Here is a 27,685-nt window from a genome sequence, read left to right on the forward strand (position 1 = left end):
TTAATTTCAAATTTTTATTTAGATGCCAGAGCCTATAATCTCAGAGTTTTACTGGAAAATACCAGCGTTATCTCTGAATGTAATTTTTCATCCATATGCGTTTCAAGACCTATCCTTAAGACTGTCTAGCAGCATGACACCAAGGCACTATATTATTTATCATTTTTTTCTCTGATTTTCCCTAGGTTCTTACAATCCCCAGCTCCCACATACTTCATATTTCCTGCTTCTGGTGAAAAAATACAAAAGCTCTAATGCATTTCAACTTGTCCAAATGGGCCCTCAGTGTGGAAGATGACTTTAGTTTCTCAAACAGGTAAGGGAAATCACTTTTGAAGTAGCAAGACACAGTACTAGATTAATATGACTTAGGGTAAGTAACAAACTGCATTTATTTTCATGTTTTTATAGTTTGAACATGTACCCATAATCACATCAATATAAATATATCCATAAGCACAATCTTTGTTGAACCTCTGTTTTAGAGATTCTACTATTCCTCACCTCCTCTAGTAAGTTCTACCTAAACACTCCTTTCTTGCTAGCTTTGGTTTACTGATACCACAATGGTCAAGCTAACCTCTATTCCACTCTTTGTACCTCTACTGTGTGAGAGTTAAAGAACCCATGACAGTCTTGCCTTCCATCTTCTCCAAACATGTCGAAACTCAATTCAGTACTTCTGTATGTGAATCTTTTCTTGCTTAATTATGTTTTGTTTTAATCACTGCCATTATATTGGTTCATCACTTTCTGAAAGGTTTTTTTTTTTTTTTTTTTTTATGGAGAACTGTTTTCTTGAAAGATTTTTAAAAAGTATTCCTTTGGAGGAATAGGGAAAGAAATTTGTGGTCAACTAAATTTGGGTAGTTCTGCTCATTCTGTCCACATTTTTCAGTGCATTTGAGTGTATTAAATGTTCTAAGACATTTTCCAGTAAAGAAACTAATTTTGTATCCGGTGTTATTCATAAATGCTCCAATACTCATGTTACATTTGTTACATATTGCAGCTTTGTTAAAGTGCAAATTTCTTAATAAATAAATCTCCTTAATTTCTGTCATAACTCTCCTTAGTACCTGATTCAATACTGTGTATAATTTAGTTAAACTCACATATTATAAACTAGACACCATGTTAGGTCCTAAAGTTCAAAGATGGATAATTTTTGTAAAGATTTATGGAATAACAAGTAGCTTTCAATGAATAGTATTTTGCTGATATTTAGCATTTATTTTATTATGGTAGACTTGGAGTTTGATTTTCAGTTCTAACTGCAACAGTTTACACTTTATTTCTCTGTCCCCATTTAAGGATCTGTTAATCTTTTTCTCCCATTGTTATGTATGAAAAGACTTTTAAAGATTTGAAAACCAAGGTGCAGTTATCAAATATTACACAGGGATTTATAATTTTGAATAAGTAAAGTAAGTTTACTTATTCTTTGGAATCTAATATTAAGTTAGAAATAGAAAATTTCTAACAAGAGGAATTAAGGGATGGTGAAATAGTCAAACAAAGATTAAAATAACATTCCTGGGGGCGTCTGGGTGACTCAGTGGGTTAGGCCGCTGCCTTCGGCTCAGGTCATGATCTCGGGGTCCCGGGATTGAGTCCCGCATCTGGCTCTCTGCTCAGCAGGGAGCCTGCTTCCTCCTCTCTCTCTCTGCCTCTCTGCCTACTTGTGATCTCTGTCTGTCAAATAAATAAATAAAATCTTTAAAAAAAAAAAATAACATTCCTGAAACTCTGACTTCCTCAAAGCAGGAAGCAATAAGAGCTATAGGTAATGTCAGGAAGAGGTGAATGAAATATTTTGTTTCATTACTGGTAAGCATGTCAGGGTGCTGTTGTGGTTATTGAAGGAGTTTGGGCTCAGTGGATGGTGCACATCAGTGCTAATTTCTTTCTTTGTTTCTTTTCTTTTCTTTTTTTTCTAGAGAGAAAGGATGGGGCAGTGGGAGAGAATCTTCCAGACAGACTCCCGGCTGAGTGAAGAGCCCAGTTGCTGGGCTCAGTCCCACAACCCATGATATCATGACCTGAGCCAAACCAAGAGTTGGACGCTCAACCGACTGAGCCACCCAGGTGCTAATTTTTAACAACTTCTGGACTCAGGAGGTAGACAGTTAGATTTCAAAAGGAGCCCTTATTACCTAGGAATTTGCAGTAGTGTTTGGAGTGTTTAACCTCTTTGGAGCTAAAAGAATTATGGCCACAAAATAAATAGTTCTTGGTTGTTTTCTAATTCAGTGAACACCTGTTGGCTCTCAATTTGATGTCACCAATGTGTTAGGCTCCGTAGAGGTGTTGGTTGTATTCTCTGAAGAGAATATAATCTTTGGGGAGAGGTGGGAAGCTTTATGATATATGGAAAGCTTAAAATATATGATATGATAAAGTATATAAAAATGTTAGCATTATGTGATTGAGGAAAACACAACAAAATGTTCAAAAACATCTTGAGGAGTGAATTGGGTTTGCTCTAATTCATTTAAGGGGATGATGAGCTCCTAGATAAAATGCTAAGACACCAAAAAACCCAAAAACAAAATAAGTAATAGTTTGAGGAGGTGAAGGAAAACAAATATTAAGGTTAAAATCTTGGCAAGTGAATGCACATGTTATGTCAAAGAGAAAAAGTTGAAGTAGAAACCACTTCTGGAGTCAGCTGAGGGTCTTGTCATAAAATATGAACTCTGACATTTTCATGAAGCAGAACCTTCCCACATTCTACAAAATGACAGCAGTCTTTGACATTACTTTAGGGAAAAAAATTGTTGTCTCCATGGCAAATCACAAGATATGTTAAGATTCTTACAACTCACCAACTTCTACATGCTTCTGCTAATACACCAAGAAGAAAATGATACTACTGAGAAAAATATGTAGAATGTATTTTTTGTAAATTTTAGTTTAAACAGAAACGGAACAGTTTGGGTTTACAGACAGAATTGAAAAAAAAAAAATGTCTTCCTGCTTTTGAAAGTCAGGAGTTTGGAGTAAAAAGATGAATAAGGGAAGTGAAACACTGACTTCGCAGATAATGTTGAAGAACATAAACTTTTTGATACCATTCTTTGTGATGAAAAACACGTGGTTCCGTCAAGAGGAGGAAACATCTCATTGCAGCATGCGGGGCTGTCAAGATGATCTCGGATTGGAGAAGAGAATTTAAACTAAAATTTGAGAGCATTTTGGCATAAGAAGAGCAAAAGGAGGAAAGGTGCCAAATGCTTCTTGGGAGAAACTATTATCAGAGGGTCATATATCTATGCTCCAATTCCCAAAATAGAATCACTTACCAAAATAAGAAAAATATTTTAGAAGAATGCTACCACCTGGCTGTCCTCAAGGACTGGCCTGCTTGTAACTCTTGCTTGCTTTCTACTATGGTTTTAGTCCCACTGCTTATGGATGCTAACATGGGCCTCTCGTGCCCTTCTTGGAGTCTCACTTAGACTTCTGCCCTTGTTCTCTGGAACCATGATGAAATTAGTTTCATTTCTTTGTCCTAGATCTGCCTTGTTCCAGCATCTTCCTTTCTCAAACAGTTTAAGTTTAGGCAGGTCCATGCCAGATTGTTCTTATACTTCTTAACCAAACATATTACATAGATTTGTATTCTAATATCAGAGAGGTTCTTAACTACAAAGACCATATTTGTGATTTTGTGTTCTTGGTAGAGAACGTGGGTATGATTAATTTAAAACGGAGACCACTGGATATTTCTGTCTTTAAGGATAGTCCCTAATAATCTGCCAGTAGCTCATTACTGGGAACAGTGTAAAGAAGGTGTTTTCTGGCCTTTCCTAGGCAGTAAGGGGAGTCCTTTGATCTGTGAAGGAAAGAGTATGGGGGATAGTAGAGGAGGAATAGGGGAGGAGAGAAGGAAAAGGAGGGATGGTTGTCTCCCTTTATTTTCCCCACTTTCCCTCATAAAGTTGACCACATGCCCAATATTTAGATCTGCCCTTTGTCCACTACTACCCATCCAGGCTTTCCTCTGGTCTGCTACTTAATCTCATTTCCACTCCAAATTGAAGTTTTCAAAAGGAACTATTAGTTTGCTGAGATCAGGTGTGTGTGTGTGTGTGTGTGTGTGTTTTAATAAAAGTGGCAAATTGGGAAAGATTTGTAAAATATTCTGTGTATTCATAAAGATATTTGTGGCACTGTATTTTAACCTAAATATAAGAACAAAGCTAAATTGTGTATTTGTATTAAAATTGTTTCTTAAAACAAAAGATATGTAGGAATATTGAAGTAAAATAATATTTCATTAATATTTTCAATAATTTTAAAAGCCAGAGTTTACCAAAAGGCCCAGTATAATAAAATGGGAAGTACTTTTGCCTTCTCATATTTCTCCAGTTAAAAGTAATTTGCAGATACTGAGAAAACAAAAGCTTTTAAAGATTAAATTCATGTCGTATCTATAAGAATGGGTATGAAAGATGCCTTAAGGGCGCCTGGGTGGCACAGTTGGTTGAGCAAATGCCTTCGACTCAGGTCATGATTCTGGACTTCCAGGATCGAGTCCCACATCAGGCTCCCAGCTCCTTGGGGAGTTTGCTTCTTCCTCTGACCTTCTCCTCTCTTCTGCTCCCTCTCACTCATTCTCTCTCAAATAAATAAATAAAAATCTTTAAAAAAAAAAAAAAGAAAGATGCCATGAAATTATGTGTGTGTATGTTTTTATAATGTCTTGGTTTAGATTATGCTTAGGGCAATATTTCTGTTTATTCAATCTAACATTTGGTTTTGATATTTACTCTTCACTTCCTGAGACAGAGCAGTGTGGATGAATCTGTTGATTGTTACATGTGAAATAATTTTCTTTTGGAACTGAGAGTTGTGATTTCTAGAAATCAAAGGTCTTAACACTATGTATTAACTTCAAAAGGGCACAGGAAAAGGGCTAGTCTTTAATCCCAAGATTTATGTACAAAATATTACTAAATCAAATGTATCCATGAGCTTATAGATCATTCAAAAAAGGTAAGTGAAACCTGATTGTCCAATCAAGCAAGACCATGTTATCAGATATATGGCAAAATAACACATTTGTTAATTGTGTTGTGATGTCATAATCACAGCCTAGAGATAAAAGAAAGTTTAAGACATTGCTTCTCAAACTTTAAGGGCATATCAATCAGCTGGGGATCTTACTGAAATGCAGATTCTGCTTTAGCAGAATTCAGTGGGCCTTCTTCAATTCTGCATTTCTAAAGGCTTTCAGGAAATGCCTGTGCTCTTGGTCTTCAGGTCACACCTCATAATGTGGATGAGAAGTCGGGATAAGTTTCATGATTCCACTTCTTTTTTCTATTCCTCCCTTTTCTCCAACAGTGGGCCAACCTGCTCATGTGCACAAGTCAGAGTGAATTATGGTACTAAAGGATAACGTGAGGCAGTTTCTGTAACACTTCACTGTAGATAAGTCAACTAGAAAGGAGTTATGTGTTCTTTCACATATTAGCTTACTAAGATCACTCCTGGGCCATAACAGAAATGGTGGGATTATTGGTAACATATGTACTCCATGAAATTTTCTTTAGCTTTATGTGGTTTTGTTGATAGTTAAAGGTAGGAAAGTTGGGATTTTCTACTGAACTCTGTATTTAGCACTAATATGTCACTTAATAATTTGAAAAGAAAGAAAAGTATTACCTGGATTGAAAAAAATAGAACGCATAGGTTATACATAAATGATTCGACAGCATTGTAATTAAATGAATGCTTCCATTTCTTTTGGTAATTGGATAGTTTATCATTTCTTACAAATCAATGTGTGACTTCCTCAATGGCAAAGACTGAACCTTGTAAGCTGTGTGTTCTGGAGGGTGCGGGGCAGTTCTGGGTGCCCCTGAGCCTTCATCACATGCAGCTTTTTCTGCTCCTCACTCTGTATTCTCATGTTTTGTTTTGCAAACAAGATGCCTGAGTAGAAAGACTGTCATGCCCTGAAAGCTATAGTTCAGGGTGCACATGTGGTTCCGGTTTTCACTTCCTGAGGATCATTTGTTTTGAGGTGACTCTCATTCTGTTTACTTTTGTAGAGAGCCTTGTCTAGCATTTGAAAAGAATTTTGACTAGAGCTGTTGTGTGATCCTCTGGGAACAAATTACGTCACTTTTCAGATTGTCAACATCTGCCAAATTATTGTTAAAATTTGGGGATGAGTTGATTATACTCTTCTGTCTTGTGTATGTTTGAAAATCTGCATAAGCAAAATCTGAAAGAAATAGGAATGCAGACAAGGGAAAATAATCTTTTCAAGGTCAAAGTTGTGTAAGAATAGAGAACCTAAAATGAACACAAAGACATGCATATATGTATGTCTTTAGAATTGTAAATTCAAAGTTTTACCAAAAGATTTGGTAGAACTGTAAATTCAAAATTTTACCGGGGCACCTGGGTGGCTTAGTGGGTTAAAGCCTCTGCCTTCAGCTCAGGTCATGATCCCAGGACCCTGTGATTGAGCCCTGCATCAGGCTCTTTGCTCAGAGGGGAGCCTGCTTCCTCCTCTTTCTGCCTGCCTCTCTGCCTACTTGTGATCTCTGTCTGTCAAATAAATAAAAAAATAAATCTTTAAAATTTTTCTTTTTACCAAAAGATTTGTTAGTTTCCTAGAGACTAAAAAGGGTCAAGTTTTTAGAAGCTTATTACTATCTTGATCTACTCAACGAGGTTACAAAAGATCCAAGGTAAGAGGATATTTTAAAATACTATAGTTGGGGGATGTGTAGGTGGCGCAGTAGGTTGAGCCTCGGACTCTTGGTTTTTGGCTTAGGTCCTGATCTCAGGCTTGTAAGATCGAACCCCGCATGGGTCTCTACACTGAATAGGGGAGTCTGCTAAAGTTTCTCTCTCCTCGCCTTCTGCCCTTACCATTACCACCTCCAACCCTTGCCCCAGTCTCTTCCATTCTCTCTCTGAAATAAATAAATAAATAAATCTTAAAAAAAAAAAAAAAAGGCTACAGTGCCTAATGAAAGTTCCCTGCTGATGATTAGGATAGAGAATAAGGCTTCAAGTTTGGTGGTTACATGGGTCTGTACTGTACATCAGTGCTCATGTACTGAACTTGATTTGTCATGTCAAATATTAGTTACTGAGAAAGACTACGTGAGAGCCTAGACTGATCCGTATAAAACCAATACTACAGTTAGTGAAACAACTTGAAGGAAATCAGATCGGGTATTCATGCATTTGTTTGAGTAACAAACATTAACTGCAGGCATATTTTGTATAAGACATTATTCTAATAACTACAGGAAAAACAATTCATACTAGTTTTTCTTTTCCTGCAGTACCTTGCACTTTAGTTGAGAAGATTTGATTTATGTATTTGACTGTAACACAGAGAGTCTGTAGTAAGTTCTACTGGAAACACAAGTGAAGGTCTAATCAAGTTAGCAGGTAGGCAAGTTACTTTTGCCTAGGAAGGAATCCCTGTAGTTGATGAGTTAATAAAAGTCTTCATGTTAAAAAAAACTCTGGATAGGTCAGTGTGAAAATGTTATTTTCTGACTTGAAAATATCTTAGCCCTTTAGGCTTTACTTATTTAGATAGACATTAATAAGCATAAGGTCAAAACTGTGATTTAACATTTTAGTACCAGGTTATTTTTTTTTAAAGATTTTATTTATTTATTTGACAGAGATCACAAGGCAGAGAGCAAGAGACAGGGAAGCAGGGCTCTCCGCTGAACAAAGAGCCGGATGCAGGGCTTGATCCCAGGACCCTGGGATCATAATCTGAGCTGAAGACAAAGGCTTTAACCCACTGAGCCACCTAGGCTCCCCGTTACCAGGTTAGGTTATAACCTGTTGAATATACAAATAAAGTTATGACCAGATTGTAGTATGATACAGATTTTGTAACCATTTAGGTGTATATTCATGTACATCTATATACGTGTATCCAAATTTGGAAAATTTGGGGCAAGATGTACACCAAACTTTAAGAGTCATTAATTCTAGGGCATAGAGCTGGATGGGTAGAATAGGGAGAAAATTTTACTACATAGGTGAACTTTGGGAGATTTTTACTTTTTTTCCTCTTTGGTATTTTTCAAATTAAGAAGTTATAATTTCAGTTCTAATATAGAATCTTTAAAAAGGATCGAGTCCATGTCTCTGTCTTTAGGTAAAATAATAAAATCATGTGTTGTTCATACCACAGGAGAGGAGAGCTGGGCCTTTTTTTATTTTTGGTTTTAGATTTTCCTTTTATGTAAACAAAGCCACTGTGGTATGATTGCGTATTGTGGCTTATATCACAATATTAGGAGGAAAATATACCACAATTGAAACTGTGGTTGTGTGAGAGACTAGAAAGGTTATGGGTGATCTGTTATGGACAACCTGTTTTCTTTTCCTTATATTCCAAATTTTCTATAATACTTCTTGATGTTTTGATTGATATTAATTAGTTCAAAGAATAAAAAGTTATCTAAAATGCATTAGCTTATATAATGACATGTATGTGCATTTTAATACCATTAAAGGATTAAATTTCAATGCATTTTGAAAATGTCACAAGAATAAGATTAGAATTAGATATGTCTTCTTTCTAAAGTATAAATCAGTGAGATAATATCACTTATAAATTATACCATATGTGAGTCATTAACAAATTAACGATGGCCAGCTTCAAGGATGCTCTTGCTTTTGTAATACATGTTGCATTCATATTAAAACCATAACACACAAAGGAGGATATTTCACAAACATCTGCTCAAAGTGTCAGGATGTTTGGTTATTTTTTTCCCTAAAAGTCAATAGTCTAAGTAGGGTTGTAACATTTCAGATATCAAGATGTTTACAGGGAAATGTTCATCATGCATTTCCCCTCTTAGCTACATGGCAGCACCACATAGTGAAAAGGCCCCGGATGCTGGTTTTAGACCCCGGTCCACCACATGCAGACCGCGTGGAGTGTCGTTGTTGGGTGTCACTTAAGCTCTCTCACTATTAGTCTATTTGTTTGTTTAAAAAAAAAAAAAAAGGAAGGAAGGAAGGAATAAAAAGGAAAGAAGAGATAAAAAATGATTCCTTTCTTCCCCTGATGGGTAGATATCTGCTATATTTTGTCTAAGAAACCCCATGCCTTCAATCAGGTGGGTGGGGTTCTTAGAGTGAGGAGATGGCTGGTGGTCAGCAGGGCTGGTTTCATGGGCACGTGACCAGTGAAGTCGTACAGAGCTCCACGTTCAGCAGGGTCTCCCACTTGATTTCAGGTTCTATTGTCACCATTCTAAAATTCTTAGTTATTTTATCTTGATTTTGTGATTTATAAGTGAAGTTGGCTATGATAATGGAGAAGGACTGGGGTCTCCCAGCTGACTCCCTGCCACCCCAAGGTGGATCTTAGCTGCTAGTTCCTTTCCCCCCTGGACTCTGACTGGCCTCCCAGGTCCTCTTCCTTCTGCAGGGTTCTAGGGACAGGTGAGGAGAGGCTCTTGACCATTCCATTGGTGAGAAGAGCTGGGCTTAGTGCATTGCATACAGGGGGGTGAGCCTATTATCCACTCCCTATCCAAGTAGCTAGTACAACCCATCTCTTTTGGGCTGGGGTGCTGAGCTTGTAAGAGTGAACGTCCCAGGTTCAGTACTCCTGTCTGCAACCGAGGCACCATGTCTGTGTTGGGTGGCTGGTAGAAGGTATACCTGGCAGCTGATGAGCTGTCCACATGTAGGTGTGTGCATGCTCCCTGTGGTGGGTGAGGCCCTGGCTCTAGCCAGATGTTTCCTCAGCCCGGAGGAGCTAACATTGAATAGCAAGTAAGCAAAAAAGAAGGATGAAGAAGGACAGAAGGGAGGGAGGGAAGGAAGGAAGGAAGGAAGGAAGCAAGGAAGGGGGGAGGGAGAGAGGGAAGAAAGTAAGGAGGGAGTAAAGGGGAGGGAGGGAGGCAGGAAAAAATAGGGAAAAAATTAAAAACAAAACCCGAGAGAGATCAGCCATGAATGGAAAGTAAAGTCTTTTCTCTTTTAGTGTCTATGATGACATTTTATACCTACTTTTTGAACCATGGACCCCACATTTTCATTTTGTGCCAGGCCCCACAGATTATTTAGTCTGTTCTGTGTGTCAGGGTGTGTAAGAGGTTGCTGAAAAGATTGGGTGAGGTAAGATACAGTGGGCACCTCACAAAGGGTCTGGTACATAGTAGGCCTTCACTAAGTAGAACACTTAGGAAGTAAACTGTGTGTCTTCAAAATATAAAAAGATTAGTAAGGAAATGCTGGAAGGGACAATTAATCCACGAGTGAGGAATGGAATCCTTCCATTTTGCTTTCCCTCCTCTTTCCCTATCTTCAGTATGGGTGGCTATTTCTAGAGTGTGGCTTGCTCCTTTGATAATAGAGATTTTGTTTTGAGAACTCATTCCACAAGTTTTTGATATCATTATTGGGAAAATGGTTTGCAATGCAAGAAGCCGTTTCTAGAGCCATGTGAGGCGGGATGATCAGCTAAACACATTTTGTGTGGTGCCCTTCCATCCAGTCACTGGGGCAGTACTTTGATATGGGTTAAAAGGTAGCCTGGGGGGATGTTAGGACAGGAAGCCCTTATAGAACTTTTACCTCAGCCCTTCTCTCCCAGGCTGACTTGTTCTTGTTCTCCATATGTGTGTTTAACTTCAAGATGGAGCATGGCAAGAGCAGCAGGCACCTGTTAAAGGTTGTAGACTCAGCCAGAGAAAAAAATCATCATAGCCTCTGGGACAGGAAAATGCCCTGTTTGTTTTTGTGTCTTAAGAATAGTAGTTTATTGAAAAGGAGTTTACACAGCTCGCTGAGAACCATTTTCCAGAGAATTAAGTCTCTGTTTTCTCTTATCTCATTTTTACCTTTGCCACTAACCCATGAGCAATAAAACTCCAGAACCTTTTAAAGTCTTATGGCCAATAAAATAATTCAAGAATGTAATATGTTTGGTTTGGGGAAATCTATTTTTATCCATTACATGGTACATGGAGTGCCCTGTACTTTCTTCCAAGTAACTTTCGGAGGATATCTGGTAAAATAATTCAATATGACTAGCAGTTATTTTCTGGAGACTACTATTGTTTTGACATGGAGAGCATTGAAAACATATGGTCTTTCATGTCTCTTGCCTTGTGCTTTCCTGGAAAATGTTTATATTTGCTTGTGGTAAAATGCATTAAGTTTCATAATCCTGAACAACCTTCTGGTATGCAGATTCACTTTCAAGCCGTGCAACTGGGGAAACAGAAGTTTTTACAAAAAGATGAGATTTTCTTATGTAGCTGTGCATTTTGTACAACACAGGTGCCAAATTTTATTTTATTTTTTCTAATGTTCAAATTCCAAAGCAACTGCTAGGCTAGATTATCTTTAGTCTGCCTTCTTGATGGCTTGTATTCTTCCAGAATCAGTATAAGTTTGGCCAGAATTTGTCAGCCTGAAAGAGATGGCAAGATCTGTACTCATTTAACCTCAGAATGTGGTTTCTACACTGTTCATTGACCCTTGTGATGATGATGATAACTGTTTCCTGTGCATAGGGTGGAATGAGATGACTTGATTGAAGGCTTTTTCTTGACATAGGATGACTATAAAAAGTACATTTTCTTCATACGCTAAGATAAATCTACTGGGCATTATTGCTAATTCTGTTTGATTTATGTCCAGAATCAGTAATCTTTCTTTCTCCTTAGTGTTTGCCATATTTAAGTCAAGGAAGGAAGAGGTAGTTTTGGCTGTCCTCACTAACAATGGAAATCCAAAGCAAAATTTGAAGACATCTAAATATACATATTTATAAAAGAGATGGTTTTCAGGTTTGCTGAAATTAAATCTTGATTAGAGATTGCACACTAGTTGTTCAAGATTTATATTTTGATTGATTTTGTTATATGCATTATAATAATGCATATAACTATATGCCATCTTTTTTTTTTTTTTAAAGATTTTATTCATTTATTTGACAGAGATCACAAGTAGGCAGAGAGGCAGGCAGAGAGAGAGGAGGAAGCAGGCTCCCCGATGAGCAGAGAGCCCGATGCGGGGCTCGATCCCAGGACCCTGAGATCATGACCTGAGCCGAAGGCAGCGGCTTAACCCACTGAGCCACCCAGGCGCCCTATATGCCATCTTTTTAAGACTTATGCATACCTTTGCTTTCCTGACCTTTGTTTTCAGTTGATGGCAAGTCCAGTCTAAAACGTTGGTTGGTACTGAATTTGTAGTTGTGTCTCTTAGAGAAGTTCAGCATACCAAAGAAGAATTGGAAAGGTTACTCTCTTGCCCCCAAATTTATGACAACACCAATTAAAATATCAGAGTAATTATAATGCCCAAAAGCTCATTTATAATCAGTGTGGTTTTCCAAAACATACAATTTTCCGGTACTTTGGGCCAATTTTCAAAGAAAAATTATTTAATCTTTATTTGAGGTATTAGTTAAAGGAAAAACAGCTTGACTCTAAGCACTTGGAATCTATTCAAGACTCAAATTGTTAAAAGTGATTCAATCTGTTCACCGTCTTGGGTTTTTCAGAGATTATCCACCTGTAATAAATTGAAAAACCAGAGAAGACTATTGTTAGAACATTTTCCACTTGGCCCATTAAGTACTTTATGGAGATTTCTTGTCTGAAAAAGATGGGCATGACATGCACTGTTTGTTCTATTTGTTTTGAGAAGATAATAATAGCAAAAAAACTCCAATCATCTTAAAGGTGTACAGATATTCCCATATGGACAGCACATGAATTTTCAAGATGAAGGCACTCTGAAAGGGATTTTGAATCTATGGAAGTTACATGAGCATTGGGATGGGAGAATCAGGCCAATCCTTATTAGTATGATTAAACTATTCTTACACAGACTCTACCTAGAATAGAAACAAGTCATCCAGAACCTGATTGAAGTAAGGTAATGAATATAATAAGCTATGGAAGCAAGAGAAGTCAGGGTTCTTCCAAATGGTTTAGTTTGATTAGTATTAAAATGAGAAGGCTCTGATTTTGAAGGGAGTATTTAAGAGCATCAGTATTTTCAGACACTAAAAATTCCAAGTACTGTGTGATGCAGGCAAAGAGGCTGAGAATAACTCTGATTATCCATTTTCACTGTGAGCATTTTATTCAAGGAGCAAACGTTAGAACTTGTGAAATGTACATACCACAAAGTTGTCAGAAATAATAGGACTCTGTCTTATAAATTCTTGATATTCTGAATATCAATATGGCACGTGTTGTGATCTCGCAGGGGTCCTTGCCCAACTTAAGCTGATGAAATGTTTTGAACCTATTTCTGTTTTAGTGTTAGATTCGGCCAGATTTCTGAGTCTGATGTTGAATGCTTTCAGTTTGGAGTTTTGCAGACTGGAAACACTTTTGTAGTGAAAGCCACAATGGAACAAAGTTTTTCCCTGTGAGTGTATATTCGAAAATCAGTCAAACTTTGATTTAGGTCAAATATTTAAAAATAAATTATTCAACTTTTAAGTTCTAAAAATTATTATAAAGATGTTGAGAAATGCTTTTTTTTTTTCTTACTACAAATCACTTTTCAGTATATGAAGATGAAAAGAATTCAGGCAGAGAAGAACAATCGATGTATCTTTTGAGGAAACACAGTTCTGATGATCTTATTTTATGTAGACCTGTCCCAGCTGATTCCAGATAATGTGTGAGGAGCCTAGAGACCAGGCTGCCCTCTCTCTAACAAGGTTTGGTCAAGAACTGTAACTGAGCCATTAAAACAGATAATATATCCTAATTTGAGGCACTTTTCAGTGGTATTTTGGAGAAACTTTGCACGACTGCCTCTTGCTTGAATAAGGGAATTTGATGAACCCACCCAAGTCCAAGTAGATGCTGGCCTTTGGTGAGGAGCTAGTAGGAGCTTAAGGGTCTACTTGGACTGCATGCAGGGAGTAGCTAAAAGAGGGGTCTTTCTCTAATTCTCTTGGCCAGTTAGAAATTCCTCAAAAATGTATCTTGTTTCTAGGAAGTGATCTCAGCCTAACCTATTGAGAAGGCTTGGAAAATTGCTTTTATCCAGTGGCTCATTTTAATCAGTCATTCTGGAAACTCATACTGGGGGCAATTAGCAAAAATCAAGGTTTTCTGTGAAGCAAATGAAAAAAGCTTACTCATCCCAAACATACAATTTAGAGATGTGTTAAAAAGAAAAATGGAAGAATAACACAATATATATTGGAGAATCCACTGCCAGAGGGTGTCGTAAATTGTCAGACCTGGAAAGTTCTCAAAACTAGAGGTCATTTAGTTAAACCCCTTCACCTCCTTTTCTTACCTTAAGTGAATTGAGAACTGGGCTGATTCAGTGATGTAATTGCCAAGGCTTAATATTGATGAGCTGCAGAAGTAGGTAGCCCCATGGTATACTAAAACTTAAATTCCTGTTTCCCTGCCTAATGATCTAGAGAGTATTTCTCTCTTACAGCCCTATAAAAAGACATACCCCTAACCAACAATTACTGTACGCCCTCGACACGGACATCTCCTGATTTCCTAAATTAACAACTTATGCAATTAAGTTTATGCAACTTACCACATTTTAACAGTCTCTTCAACTTTTAACAAAGTTTCTTCTCTTGCTAAGTGACTAATTTGTACTCTGACTAAAGTATAGGTGAAGACTGCTCTTCAGTTGCTTTAACTTGCTTCTGTTGAAATGTTCATATTAATCCAAGAAACAAAGTCACTGCTGAGTTGACCACTCCAAACTTGTAGACCACCTTTCACTAGAGCCTACTTTCACTGGCTTCTTTGGTTCTATTTCCAGCTCTAGGGTTAAATATCTTGGAGAAGAGAAGTTGGAAATGGTTTGTTTGTTCACATATCAAGAGAATCGTGTTGAGATAAAATGATGATACTTAGCTGGGCCTACTCAGTAACCAACTTTCTCCTTTGTCTGAGTATTACTGACTTTTTTGGGAGGTTAGAAATACGAAGGTTAAATTTACTATTTAATTGTGTATTGCATCTCTAATTAACCTAGGGTAAATTCTTTTGACAAAATCCTTTTAATTTCTGGCAGTACTACACACAATCCATCATCTCCTCTGTCACCCATCCTCTCTATTGAGTGACGTAACATGAAGTAGGTAGACACCACTGGAGATAAGTGTACAAGTCATATACATGGAAACAGAGTAACAACAACAACAATAAAAGAGGCCACCTGGAAGTTAAGAGCAGGTGTGTTATTTCCCTGAGAATTTTGGTCCCTAATTCTTCACCCAGTAATTGTAAGGCTATGCTGAATCCAGAAGTACCAAAAGGTTGCCTTAGTTATCACTGCATATCTAGTTGTTTTTTGGCAATATTCCTATCACTATCCTCTTTTTGCAGTCTCTTTTCAGTTGCTTGATCTTTCTTCATCTCCTCCTCCAATTCAATCAGTAGCTTGCTAATATCTTTGCAATATTTCTGACATGTGTTTTTCCCCCATTGCCACTCTTCCCACCAAACTCCAACCCTCTTTACCTCTTACTTGGTTGATGAATTGGTCTCTCATTATTTTTTTCCACCTCGATTTTCCCTCTGCAATTAATTTTATTTTCCTTTTATAGAATAAGCTTCTTAAGACACAGGCCATTCATCCACTTAATCCTCAAAAAATTTCAAAGCTTTGCCATCGGCTACCAAATGAAGAAAAAGTGCTTCCAGCTGATGTTCAATGTTTTCTTTTATGGTGGAGGTAAAAATAGCCCAAATACCTATAGGCATCAGACATATGTGAGGCAAGGTTTAAGAAAAAGTTTTGTCTTCACTACAAACAAGAGGGCAGCCTAGTCATAATAATAAACAGTATCTGACGTTTGCAGAAACAATAGGAAGTGATAGGAACTGTGGCCAATGACAGTTTCTGCCCTGTTCAAGAGGTCCACCTCTCATCTCCACTGATAAGTGGGAATGAAAGCCTACCGTAGATGCCAGAACCTTAGATTTTTTCAAGAGAAGCTAAACATTTAGAGTTTTATGTACAACCTCCTATTATTTAAATACTAATAGCTTATTCAAATAAAAATCTCTCTCTCTCTTTGGATAAAAAAGAAAACTGAATACTGACCAGGCCAGACAAGTCATCAGGTAGCTAAATTCAATTCATAGTCTGAATGAGCTGTCTGTAGTATAATTTTCCCCCTATGTAGACTTTATGTTCAGTACCCTACCTTTTTTCTTGTCATAACCTCCATGGTCTGCCTCTTTGCCTTTGTCCTTGTAGCTCTTATACCCAGGAAAGTCTTCTTAACATCCAGTCTATTGAAATCTTACCTATCATGGAAGCCCACCTCAAATTCTATATCCCCTAAAACTACCACCTCCTCCTCTCAGCCAGGCACTTACTTTCTTACAAACCTTGACTCCTTTCTTCTGTGGCCCATTCCTTAACTCTGCCTTGCACATTAGCTGCTTCGACTTGACTCTAAGACCCGTGAGGTAAGTCTGTCTCTAGAACCCCACAATCTTTGCAAAGAGCACCTAAATATAGCTGAAGCTCAATAATTTACCAAGAGATGGGGGAAAGAATGTCTGTATTTGGATATTTCTGTTTCAATTTAGAACTTTCAGTCCATCTGCTTCTTATCAAAAGAAAGTGGGTCCCTTCAGGCCTCTCCCTCCTTCCAGTGCCCAGGTACCCATGTCCACAATGTCTGCAAATACTGACTTTTGTGGCACCAAAGGTGACCTGGAATCTGCCTACTTTAAGGAGGAGAAACCTCACCGTACAAGAAGGTCATCTGGTAGGTGGATAGTGGGTCCTGGCCAGGATGATGCTCCGATTCCTTTCTCAATAAAAAGACAATGGATTTGCTCATTCTTGTTCTCAGCTAGAACTCTTTTAATTCCTCTTTCAGGTACCGGACAGTAGAAATCCCATCTTCAGAATTAGTGTTCTGAACTGAACTTTCCCTGTCCTTCCAGTGTTGAGTTCTGAACTGCTTTTACTGATCAGATAGGCAATCAGGCAGGCTGCCACAAAGCAAATAAACAACCACTGGGAACTTAGTCATGCATATTTAAAAGCACTCGGCCTGAGCACAGTTTTTATTGATGAATGATAAATGCTTTGGCATTCCTTACCACCTTACTGCAATTTAAAAATAAACCAACTATAGTAGACCCTTACCTTTCAGACATAGAAAAGCCTGTGTAGAAAGCAGACTTCTTTACTCCTGATCCTTATTAGGAGTGTCATAATTCTTGTGCTATTGACTAAATTGGTTGGGGGTTTTTGGTTATACTCTAAGAAACTCAAACCAAGGACAGGTCCTAAACTATATTGTAGTAAGCATATTTGTACTTTATATCTAGCATAATAAACATCAAGAAACTATTAAAAATAGGAAGTGTTAGAATAATCACTGAAAGATTTAAGGAAATCTAAGAGAAAAATGCCCATTTTTCAGCTTCCTTATGCATAATCATTAATTTGATTTCTTGTTTCCTTCTAATATTTCTCCATATCTGTAAATACCTTTTACCAGTGTTAAGCATACTTGCTGAACTGCTGTTTTATGTTAAATATTTCCTCACCTAACAAAAACGATTCTGGTATATTCAAGTAGATTGTCGCATCTTTTAATGAAACGTGATCTAGAGATACAATAGGAGCTAAATACGTGTATTCTGAGGTATTTGGTTTTCTGAGAGATTTAAGAAATATAGCATAGAATCATAAATCAAGAACAGTTTCACCAACCACAAATACAGGCTCTCCCTTAAATGTTTTATTATCTCTGATGCTGGAAACACAATCCTGAGATGAGTTTGCAAAATAAAGATTGATATGAAAACTAAAGAAATATTGTAAGAGAGATACTGGTCAGTATTCATCTTTAAATGGGGTTAACTTGTATTTAGAAAAATTTACTCTTAAGAAAGAATGGACACTGTTGCCTTATTGGCCAATTCTGAGTCACATGTGATTCAGGAGGTTTCCTAAGAGAATTCTCTAAGTGGGGGAGATAGGGCCTTCCTCCTAGCTTGGTAGCCTTCAGTATATCACACAGTATTGGAATTTTGTGCATTCAATTAAGTAGGTTTATGGATTATATTTTTAATTAAGAAAAATAAACTCTGACAAAATGGACAAGTGGCTTATAAAATAGTTCAGGAAAGAAGGAGAGGGTTGAAGATAACATGATACAGTACAAGTGAGGCACATTTTAACAAACGTACAAATTTCTTGGCATACTTAGTGGGGACTAAGGAGAAGAAAAAGTTCCAAGATGTATTCTGCTATATTATTAAGCAGTGCTCTTCATTCTCTAATTCCTTTCTGCATTATTTTTAAAGGCTTACCCTGCCTCTTGAACATCATTGTAAAGAGGGCCAGAGCAGAATGTCTGTGGTGTGGCCAGGAGCCTAAGGGCCTCTGTGGGTGGGACAGGGCAGCTGCCTGAGGGTCTCAGAAACTGACATGGAGAAGCCACGTGTTGAGCGGACTCAGTGGAACCAATGTGGATAGAGATGAGGTGGAGATGAGATGGAAGCTCATCACTACTAACCCTTCTCTCCTGCTTTGGTACTTGATAATTCTCCAGCTCCAGTGAAGAGAGAACAAAGGGAAGAAGTGAGAGAAACTTCAGCCACCTTGTGCAACTGGGGGCTCCATCTTCAATTTCCAACTCCATCTCCAAATTCCCATAAAAGGGAATTTATGGGGCGCCTGGGTGGCTCAATCCTTGATCGTCTTCCTTAGGCTCAGGTCATGACCCTACGGTCCTGGGATCGAGGCCCACATTGGGGTCCCTGCTTGGCAGGAGCCCTGCTTTTCCCCCTCTCACTCCCCCTACGTGTGTTCCCTCTCTCTCTGTCTCTCCCTCTCTCTCTCTCTCTGCCAAATAAATAAATAAATCTTAAAAAAAAAAAAAAAAAGAAAACTGCGGTCATTTATAGAGAAACAAAGCCTTTTTTTTTTTTTTTTTTTCTCTTAATACGTCTGAGTTTGTAACCTGAAAATGATACCAGGTCATTTATGCAGAGATCATTTCCCCTTTGTCTTTGTTTATCTTCCTTTTTCTAGATTGGTGATTCCCAAACTTGTCTACACATTAGTGATACCTGGAGAACTTAAAAAACTGCCAATGCCTATGTTCCATCCCCAGAGGTCATCATTTAAATTGTCTGGAGCGCAGCCCTGACTTTGCAATCTTAAAAAGATCCTAGGTGGGACACTATAGTGATTTAGCGGGTTAAACTTCTGATTCTTAATTTCAGCTCAGGTCGTGATCTCAGGGTTGCTACACCACCCCCAAGCCCCACATGGTGAGTGGGGGGCAGGGGGCATCCACTAGGTGCTCAACATGGACCCTGCTTGGGATTCTCTCTCCCTCCCTTACCCTCATGTATGTGCTCTCTCATGCTCTCTCTCAAAAAAAAAAAAAAAAAAAAAAAAATCCTAGGTGATCCTCATGTGCAGGCATTGGTTTACTCTTACACAGAACACTTCAATTTCAGATTGATTATGGATTTAAAAATAAAAAGATTTATTTATTCATTTGGCAGAGAAAAAGAACAAGTTGGGGACAGAGGGTGAGAATCCTCAAGCAAACTCCCCATTGAGTGTGGACCCCAACACAGGGCTCAGTCCTACAACCCAGGAGATCATGAACTGAGCCGAAAGCAAGAGTTAGATGTGTAGCCAACTGAGCACCCCACCCCACCCCCGCCAGGCACCCTAGTGTTTGTGGATTCTTAACATTCATATTGCTGCAAGCATTATTGCTGCTTCTGTCATCGCCCTTAGCTCTCCACCATCTACATTTCTCTTCACTGGTCAGCAGCCCCCAGAGGACTGGAAGCTGCACCAGGCTGAGGGCCTTGCCATCCTTGCTGGGCATTGCTTTCCAGTGTCCAGTGTGGTTCGTGACACGTAGAAGACATAGAAATAAATATTTATTGCATGAAGGAAGGAATGACAGGTCTTTGCCCCTTTCTTACTCATTGTACCCCACTCCCAGGACCTCTTGAACTAGAAAACTGTCTGGCGAAGAGCAGGAGCAACCATGTGAGGAAACAGATGCACATATGCTCCTCAGCTGAACTCCTCAACATCACCAATTTGGAGATTTTGATCAAATGCCAAGTCTGTTGTCATAGCCTTAGAAGTCCTGAGAGGAGGAAAGTGCTGCCTTTTAATTTCTGTAATCAGTCAAGATCATTCTATGTAGAGTGAATAATTAGATACTTAGGAATGGTTTTTGTTAGGTTGGCTCAGTTCAGGGTTTCATGTCCTTATATTCCATATATTGATCTGCCTGTAGTGAAGTTCAATAAAATTGACATTTTATCGAATTTCACTGCATCTCTAGATTATGTATTCTTGTTCAGGTGCCAGAAATTCGGTTGATCACAATAGCGAATTTTAAACTTTAAATTACCAAGTGCCAATCTAAAGGTGTGCTTTAGTTGTAACATTTTGTGCCAAATGTAGATAGTAATAATTAGAAGATGAATAAGTTTCAGAAGCTTTCTTCTTGAATATTTTTATTTTTTTTCTTCTTGAATATTTTTAAAAACATTTTGTGCCATATACTTTTCTCTCTGATGCTGCCTTAGCTGAGTATGAAGGAGGACTCTTGTGTTGAGCAGCAGGTGGTGTACGGAAGTGATAAGTCACCAAATTCTGCACCAGAAACCAATATTATACCATATGTTAACTAATTGGAGTTTAAATAAAACCTTGGGAGAAAAAAGGGAAAGGCAGATTCATATTTTAAAAATTGGATGATGGACTTGATTCACCACTACTTGATCTGTACTTATCACTAGGAACACAGAGCTTAGGGCATGCGCAGACACAAAAATATGCCAAATCAAGGTGATTGGCAAGAAGAGAAGAAAAGCAAATAGGCTTCTCTAGTTTTTTTTTTTTTAAATAAATCTGTTTGCTTTTCTGCTGTCTCATTAAGTTGCCCAAACAGTTGGTGAATCTTTGAAGGCATCAGCTCTACTCTCCGCTGCCTGCCAAGCAGCGATCACCACAGTAGATTTTGTAAAATGTGAAAGCAAATGTTTTTCTATTCCATAAAACTCTATCTTTTGACATTTATTACAAAAAGACAAAGTAATGACATGTGGGGTGACTCTCATAAGATCCTCAGTATGACACAAAATACAACAAGGAAAGTCTGTAAAAGCAGAAAGCCTACTTACCACTAATCTTTTAAAGTCAGTCACCATCTTTTTTGGACCCCAGATGCTTGGAATTGAGTTAATCATTATGCATGGTCTGGGATATACTGTCATTGTTCAAATAAGCAAGACCTTCTTGTATTTGTTTTAATAATATAAAGATGCCCATGAGTCTATAAGCTAACCCAAGAACCAGAATATTATGTTTCTCTTAAGTTTATATGTACACTTCTCTGACCCCCTTCACTTGCCTCAGAGATAAACAATATCCCATATTTACTTATGATCCCTTTTTTTTTTTTTTAAAGATTTTATATATTTATTTGACAGATCACAAATAAGCAGAGAGGCAGGCGGGGGTGGGGGGCAAGCAGAGAGCCCAGTGCAGGGCTCGATCCAGGACCCTGAGATGACGACTTGAGCCGAAGGCAGAGGCTTAACCCACTAAGCCACCCAGGTGCCCTTGTAAAAATAGTTTTATTATATATACATAAGCAAAAATATATGCATATATCTGTACAATACATTGTTTGGTTTTGTTTGAATTTGTTTCTTTTCAATGTGCATGTTTACTAAGATTCATCCTTCTTGTATCTGTAATTCATTCATCTTTAAATTTTGTTTTCATACAAACATACACCACACAACCATATACCAGAATTGATCCATTTTCCTGTGAGTGGACATTTGGAATTTTCAAAGCTTTTGCTTTTGAGAACTGTGGTGTAAGAGCTCTTTCATGTGGATCAGTCGGTCCACACATGCAAATATTTACCTTGCATATGTACCTTGGAAAGCACTTGCTGGCCAGTGGGTATACAAATGTTTGAATCTATGAGGTCTACAACTTTATAAACTATTTTCATAAAACTGAAACATAGTCTTATTCTCTAGTACTTGGTATTGTCAGACTTCTTATTTTTGCTGCATATAGAGGATGGAGAGCAAATCTTCCCAGGATTTTATCATTTGGAGATAGTGGACATAATCGATTTCCTGTGGGTCTTCTCAGCCTTTAACACGCAACAGTTTTCATTGAGTCCCTTCGTCTGCAACCTAGAGCAGTCTTTCACGCATTTAGGTATGAAGGTCAATTCTGAACAAACCCCAAAACCTGGAGCCTCGCCAAAGTGGACCTCAGAAATTCCTTGCTTTGTCTTCTCCAGAAAAGTCCAAGTCTCCACCAGAGAAGCCTTTGTGCTAAACCTGTATGTGTCAGAAGAATTGGTGTTCTCTTTTAGGTAGAAACAAATACCACGTATCCAAGTCTTCACATAGTGTAGAGGAAGGAAAGAAAATCGGGGTTTCTGAAATACAGCTCAAAAGTGAGAGGGCAAGTGAAGCTAAGACCATGGGACTTCCGAGTCTTTAGTTGGCTTTTTTGCTGACTTATGATCATAAAAGTCGCTGCTTAAAAAAATGCAGGTGGGGAAGAAATCAATGTCAGTCTTCTTAAAGTACCCTGAAAGGCTGGATGCATAAATGGCCATCATTTATTATTTTTGTGTCAAGATAAATTAATGTAAGCTTTCTCTTTCTTATTTGAAGAAAGCACTGTGTTGTATTTTTATGTGTATATTTTTAATCTCCTGTATTTTATCATGTTTTGATATCTTAACAAAAATCCTTCTGGCCAGGGAGAGACTGTCACCCCCCCCCCCCCCCCCCCCCCCCATTCTTCAGAGCTAGCCCTATGCCCAGTGAGGGCAGGCCTTTGATATGCAAACCAACCAAACCCAGTCCTGAGCCAGACATCCTCTATCTGGCTCATCGTCCCAAGGCCAGGTACTGAGCAGCTGGAAAACCACCCCTATAGTCCTATGCCTGCTAAAACTATTCAAATTAGCCAATTCTAAACCGTTTACCTGCCCTGGCTTGCTTTTTCCACAGAAACCCCAATAAAGGCTGAGGCACAAGGTGTGCCCGCACTCGTGTCTTCTGCTTCCTGACCACCCTTGTGGGTGCCTCTGGTCTCTAGGATGTGAGAGTATAATCAACTTTGTCTTCCTGAGTCTCTCCTCTGTGGCTCTCCCTGACTGACCACATCATAAGAAGATACAAAACAAGTCAGAAATTTGGAAATGTAAAAGCTTAAATCTCAAGTATAAGAGGGGAATCAGTGCAGGGTTCTGGGGTTGGGAGTCACTTTGCTGCCAGCAGCCCCAAATGTGTTTCCTAGACATTTGCTCAGCAGACCGTGAGCAGCTAAACCTGCCCCTAACTCCCAGCTCCTTGTCCGCATGAATGCCACGTGTGGTGGTCTGTGGATGAAGGATGACAACTGTGTGCAGTAAAGAGAGAGGATGGTATTGCCTCAGAGTAACACTTCCTGTTAGGATTGGTCCTAGTTCACGTGCTACTCACTTGTAGAAAAGCATTATCATTGAAAAGGACAACTTGCAAACTTTCTGTTTTTCTTTTATTTAATAGGTTTCTTAGTTGTGTTTTTTGATTAAATGCTTTATTGACTCAACAGTCTTAACCTTGTTGAGTAGAGCAACTACACGTATGAGAAAAATCTCATTATCTTACATATTATCTTACTCATTATCTTACATGAGTGATTCTTTGGCATTCCCTTGGCTTGATGCAGAAGCCAGGACGTTTGGCCTCACGATGGACTTCCTTCCTCTTAGCCACGTCCAGAAATGCAAGCTCTTCATTTGAGCCACAGTTACTCCTTTCGGAGGTCTTAGGCTCTTACACATAAAGGTTCTTACTAAGCGTTTGTTAAGGGAACAATAGAGTCATCAATTGTTCTTAGCCTATGTGATCTTTATTTTATTGTAATATTTTTCTGAACACTGGCATACTTGAAATTCAAATGCGAAAAAGATCCTGGCTTCTCTGTTGTAGAATGACAGCTATATGTAGGGTTTGTCCTGAAGCTACTTGTTACATACTGGTTGAGTTTTACTAGTAAGTAATAAAATCTATAATGTTAAAGAAATAATCTGCAGAGAAGTACACCTATCCCTGTATCTTCCTTTCAAATGGCGTCGTGGCTATTCAGGATAGAATTCTAAAACTTTCATGGTGGTTATGTATTATAAATTTATTTGATTATTCACTTGAGGTATTGAAGAGATTATTTAGAGACTCTCAGCATTTTTTTTATGCTTTTTTTTTTTTTTACATGTAGTTCAAATGGAATTTTATGTATTTAATAAAGGCATGTTTTGAAATTTTAAGAGCTATGCAAGTCAGGCAAAAAGCCACATTTATTAGTTCTTGGAGATCATTGTAAAACTCAGACATAAAATTAATTTCTCAAGACACACAAAAGATAGAACTCCCTATAGCTTTTGTCAGATGTCAAAAAGTGATATATTGTTCCTCTCTATGAAGTTGCTCCACCACCAGCAGGTTTTAGTTAACATTATTATGATAGTGAATGACCCTAAAGAGGGCTCCCTCCTTCATTTAAGGCTCCTTCCTAATAACCTACAGCTGTGTGAACACCATCAGCTGTGGGAGTTTCTGATGGGCACATTAAAAGTATTGGTTTGTCACTCCATATGGTTCTTACAGGCTTTCTTTGACGAATCATAATATTCCATCAGTCCAGCTGTCAGTGGCCAATTCCTCAGCTGGGCTGCCGACTTGAACAATGACTCACCAGTCTTTACTTGTCTCTCATTGTATCTACTAAAAAGCCAGGAGTTCTTTGTCTGCCAGACAAAATGGAGAGGCAGGCCTTTCAATATGAAGTAGGACAGTCTTCTCAAACCTCAGTAAACTTTCGTTTTACACCCTAACATCCACTTGGTTGTGGGGATACGAAGTAATTTGGAGAAGAAATTGTTATTGCTTCTACTGCTATTAAACATGAAAATGTAATCACACATTTGCAAAAAGAGGCCCCAAATGCAGCATTGGGTGCAAGTTTTAAAAATGATCCTTTTTTGTTGGCTTATAATGGAGGTATTTAGCTTTCATACTTGTTTTCTGAAGAAAAGCAATGAACAACATATTTTACTATAAAACTTTTACTATAAAACTTTAGAAAGAATTCATGAGATCATTACATCTTTTATTTGAGGAAACAAGGGCATTATTGACAAATAGCTAAAAACCCATAAGTTATATATAAAATTAAACAATTTAAAGGGAAGAAATGATAAATATGTAAAGCCTAATTCTGTAATGAGGTAAAACTTTTCTTTTTTAATCTTTTCTTTTGGTACTAAATCTTAATTTAGTCAATCTTATAGAGTCTTAGCAATTTATTGTTTAAATTGTTAGAGGAAAATTACATGTCGATATTTACATGTGACCCTCGATTTTGAATTTTAGACGTGTCTTTTTTTTTTTTAAATTGGTGAATCCTACTATTTTAAGAAGTTTTGTAAAAAGGAAGTAGAATTCTAGATTAGAATGCCTGCCTGTGTATCTTTAGGTTTCTCTTATCTAAAAATTAATTTCATTTCTCTGTTTTTGTTTACCAGCTTTCGTAGCAGGAGGCAGAACACCACACTTACTCCAGGATATGAGGAACGTCTTTATAAATGTTTATAAATACTTTTCAGAGGTTCGAAGGCCTGTGCAAGTAAGGCTGAAACAAAAATGAGGAATCATTATTTCTATTTCATCAGTGAAGTAGTCCTAACTCTTCAAAATCCATTAAGGCCTATTTTTATAGAAACTCGAAACTAAGGACTCTAAGGAAATCAGTGGAACTTTGTTTATCCAAAATTAATGTGCCCAGATGCAACTGGAATTCCAGAGAAAGACTATCATTGGCATAACTCTCCACTCTCTCACAGCCTCTTTGCTTTCATGCTGTCCTCGCATTGCGGAAGGTTCGTTTATACTGTGGTACCCCCTTACTACTGCCTCTCCCTACTCTGTCTTTCTTCATGTACCTCATGTCCTCATTAAGGATAGGGATGACACAGGATTTTCTTTTTTTTTCTTTTTTTTTTTTTTCCTTTTAGATTATTTATTTATTTATCTGTCAGAGAGAGTGAGCACAGGCAGACAGAGAGGCAGGCAGAGGCAGAGGGAGAAGCAGGCTCCCTGCCGAGCAAGGAGCCTGATGCAGGACTGGATCCCACGACCCTGGGATCATGACCTGAGCCAAAGGCAGCCGCTTAACCAACTGAGCCACCCAGGCGTCCCGACACAGGATTTCTTAAGGGACATTTTTACTATACCTTGCAAACAAATGTCAATAATTGGGCACTCAAATCTTTTCTTACATGATGGAAGAAATGTATTAGTTGTTCTTTAAAATGCTCTCTCAAAGTTGGAAAGCAAGTAGGAAAAAGGTGCTTTATCACTTATTAAACTGGCTCACAAGAAGCATCAGGCGAGGCTGAAGGACCTGTCAGAGAAGCAGCTACCAGGTGGATGGGAGGGTTCAAGAATGAACCAACTCATCTTTCCTCCAGAAAGGTATTAGGGAAGGTAACTGTTAGTTGGAGATTGCATTTGAGGGCTGGGATGGTAGTTGGTAGGAAAGCAGACATCTGCTTCCATATCTGTGCAAAGAATCTATTTTGCATTTTGTAATGCTTCTTTTGGGGTAGGTTGGAGATAATATACTGATATATACTGAATGAAACAAGTATTAGGCACATAATAGATACTGTATAAAGTTGTGAGTAGAAAATGTATGAGGCAAACTCGACTGGAACTGCATAAGGATAGAGTGTTAAATATAAACATTACATGAAAATATTTTATTAATTTTCCTTTTTTTTCTTGGAAAGCACTATAGCAATTTTATAAGGAGGACATGAAAGTAAGCAGATTTCAAGCTAATGCTTATAGATACATGAAAAAACAAAGAATATTAAAAGAAAAAGATTTTTTGTTTGAATTCTAAGCTGTGACATAAGGAAATCTCATAGTTCACTCAACTAGAAGGGAGACAAAATAGTGTCCAGGCATTTCTTAATTGGAAATTTCTTTTTCTCAGCCCAAAAAGAAACTTTCCATCTGTTCTAGCATCTGCTTATTGTGGTTCAAGAATTTCTCCAATTTAACAAGTAGGTGTGACAATTGTGACATCTGGGGATTTTTTCCGAGGACACACAAAAAGAGTTTAGGTGGCTGGTAACTGGTTTCGTAAGCTTTTCATAGAATTTTTTTTTATGTATACACAGAATTAAAATGGGTGATCGCATAGTACTTTCATAGTTCTTTTCTTGAAAAAAAGAAGCTTTACATTGGTGTATTATTAAAATTATACTTTTTGTTGTTGTTATTTGTGTGTTTTCACTCATTCATTGCAAGAAGAGCAGAAAAAAGTTTGCCTGATTGCAGGCCAGGAGGATTTGGGAGCTGTGACTTCCTGGTTTGTTAAGTGGGGCTAATCCCCTTGTGGCTTTTGGAAAGTGATACTCAATTTGCCCAGTGATAACAAAGTGCAAATTTAAATATCTGCCCATTCTGAAAATACTAGAATGCTGAAGAAGAAAAAATATAAGAAATATAGTTGCTCTATACTGAATGTTTGTGTCCCCCTCATATTTCCATGTTGAAACCCTAATGTCCAGTGTGATGGTATTAGCAGATGGTGCCTT

The 27,685-nt window shown here is 37.9% G+C and overlaps 1 long non-coding RNA gene across 2 annotated transcripts; it reads left to right on the plus strand.

Moving 5' to 3' along the window:
- Positions 1-191: 191 nt before the first annotated feature.
- Positions 192-25,682, plus strand: LOC132013026 (uncharacterized). Of its 2 annotated transcripts, XR_009402848.1 has the most exons (3): positions 192-316; positions 1,941-2,088; positions 25,604-25,682. It is a non-coding gene; the product is annotated as an uncharacterized LOC132013026 (long non-coding RNA). The 2 variants fall into 2 exon arrangements; XR_009402847.1 differs by lacking the exon at positions 25,604-25,682 and having other exon boundaries at positions 1,941-2,248.
- The last annotated feature ends 2,003 nt before the right edge of the window (positions 25,683-27,685 follow it).

This window comes from Mustela nigripes, chromosome 3, assembly GCF_022355385.1.
Source record: "Mustela nigripes isolate SB6536 chromosome 3, MUSNIG.SB6536, whole genome shotgun sequence".
NCBI lineage: Eukaryota > Metazoa > Chordata > Mammalia > Carnivora > Mustelidae > Mustela > Mustela nigripes.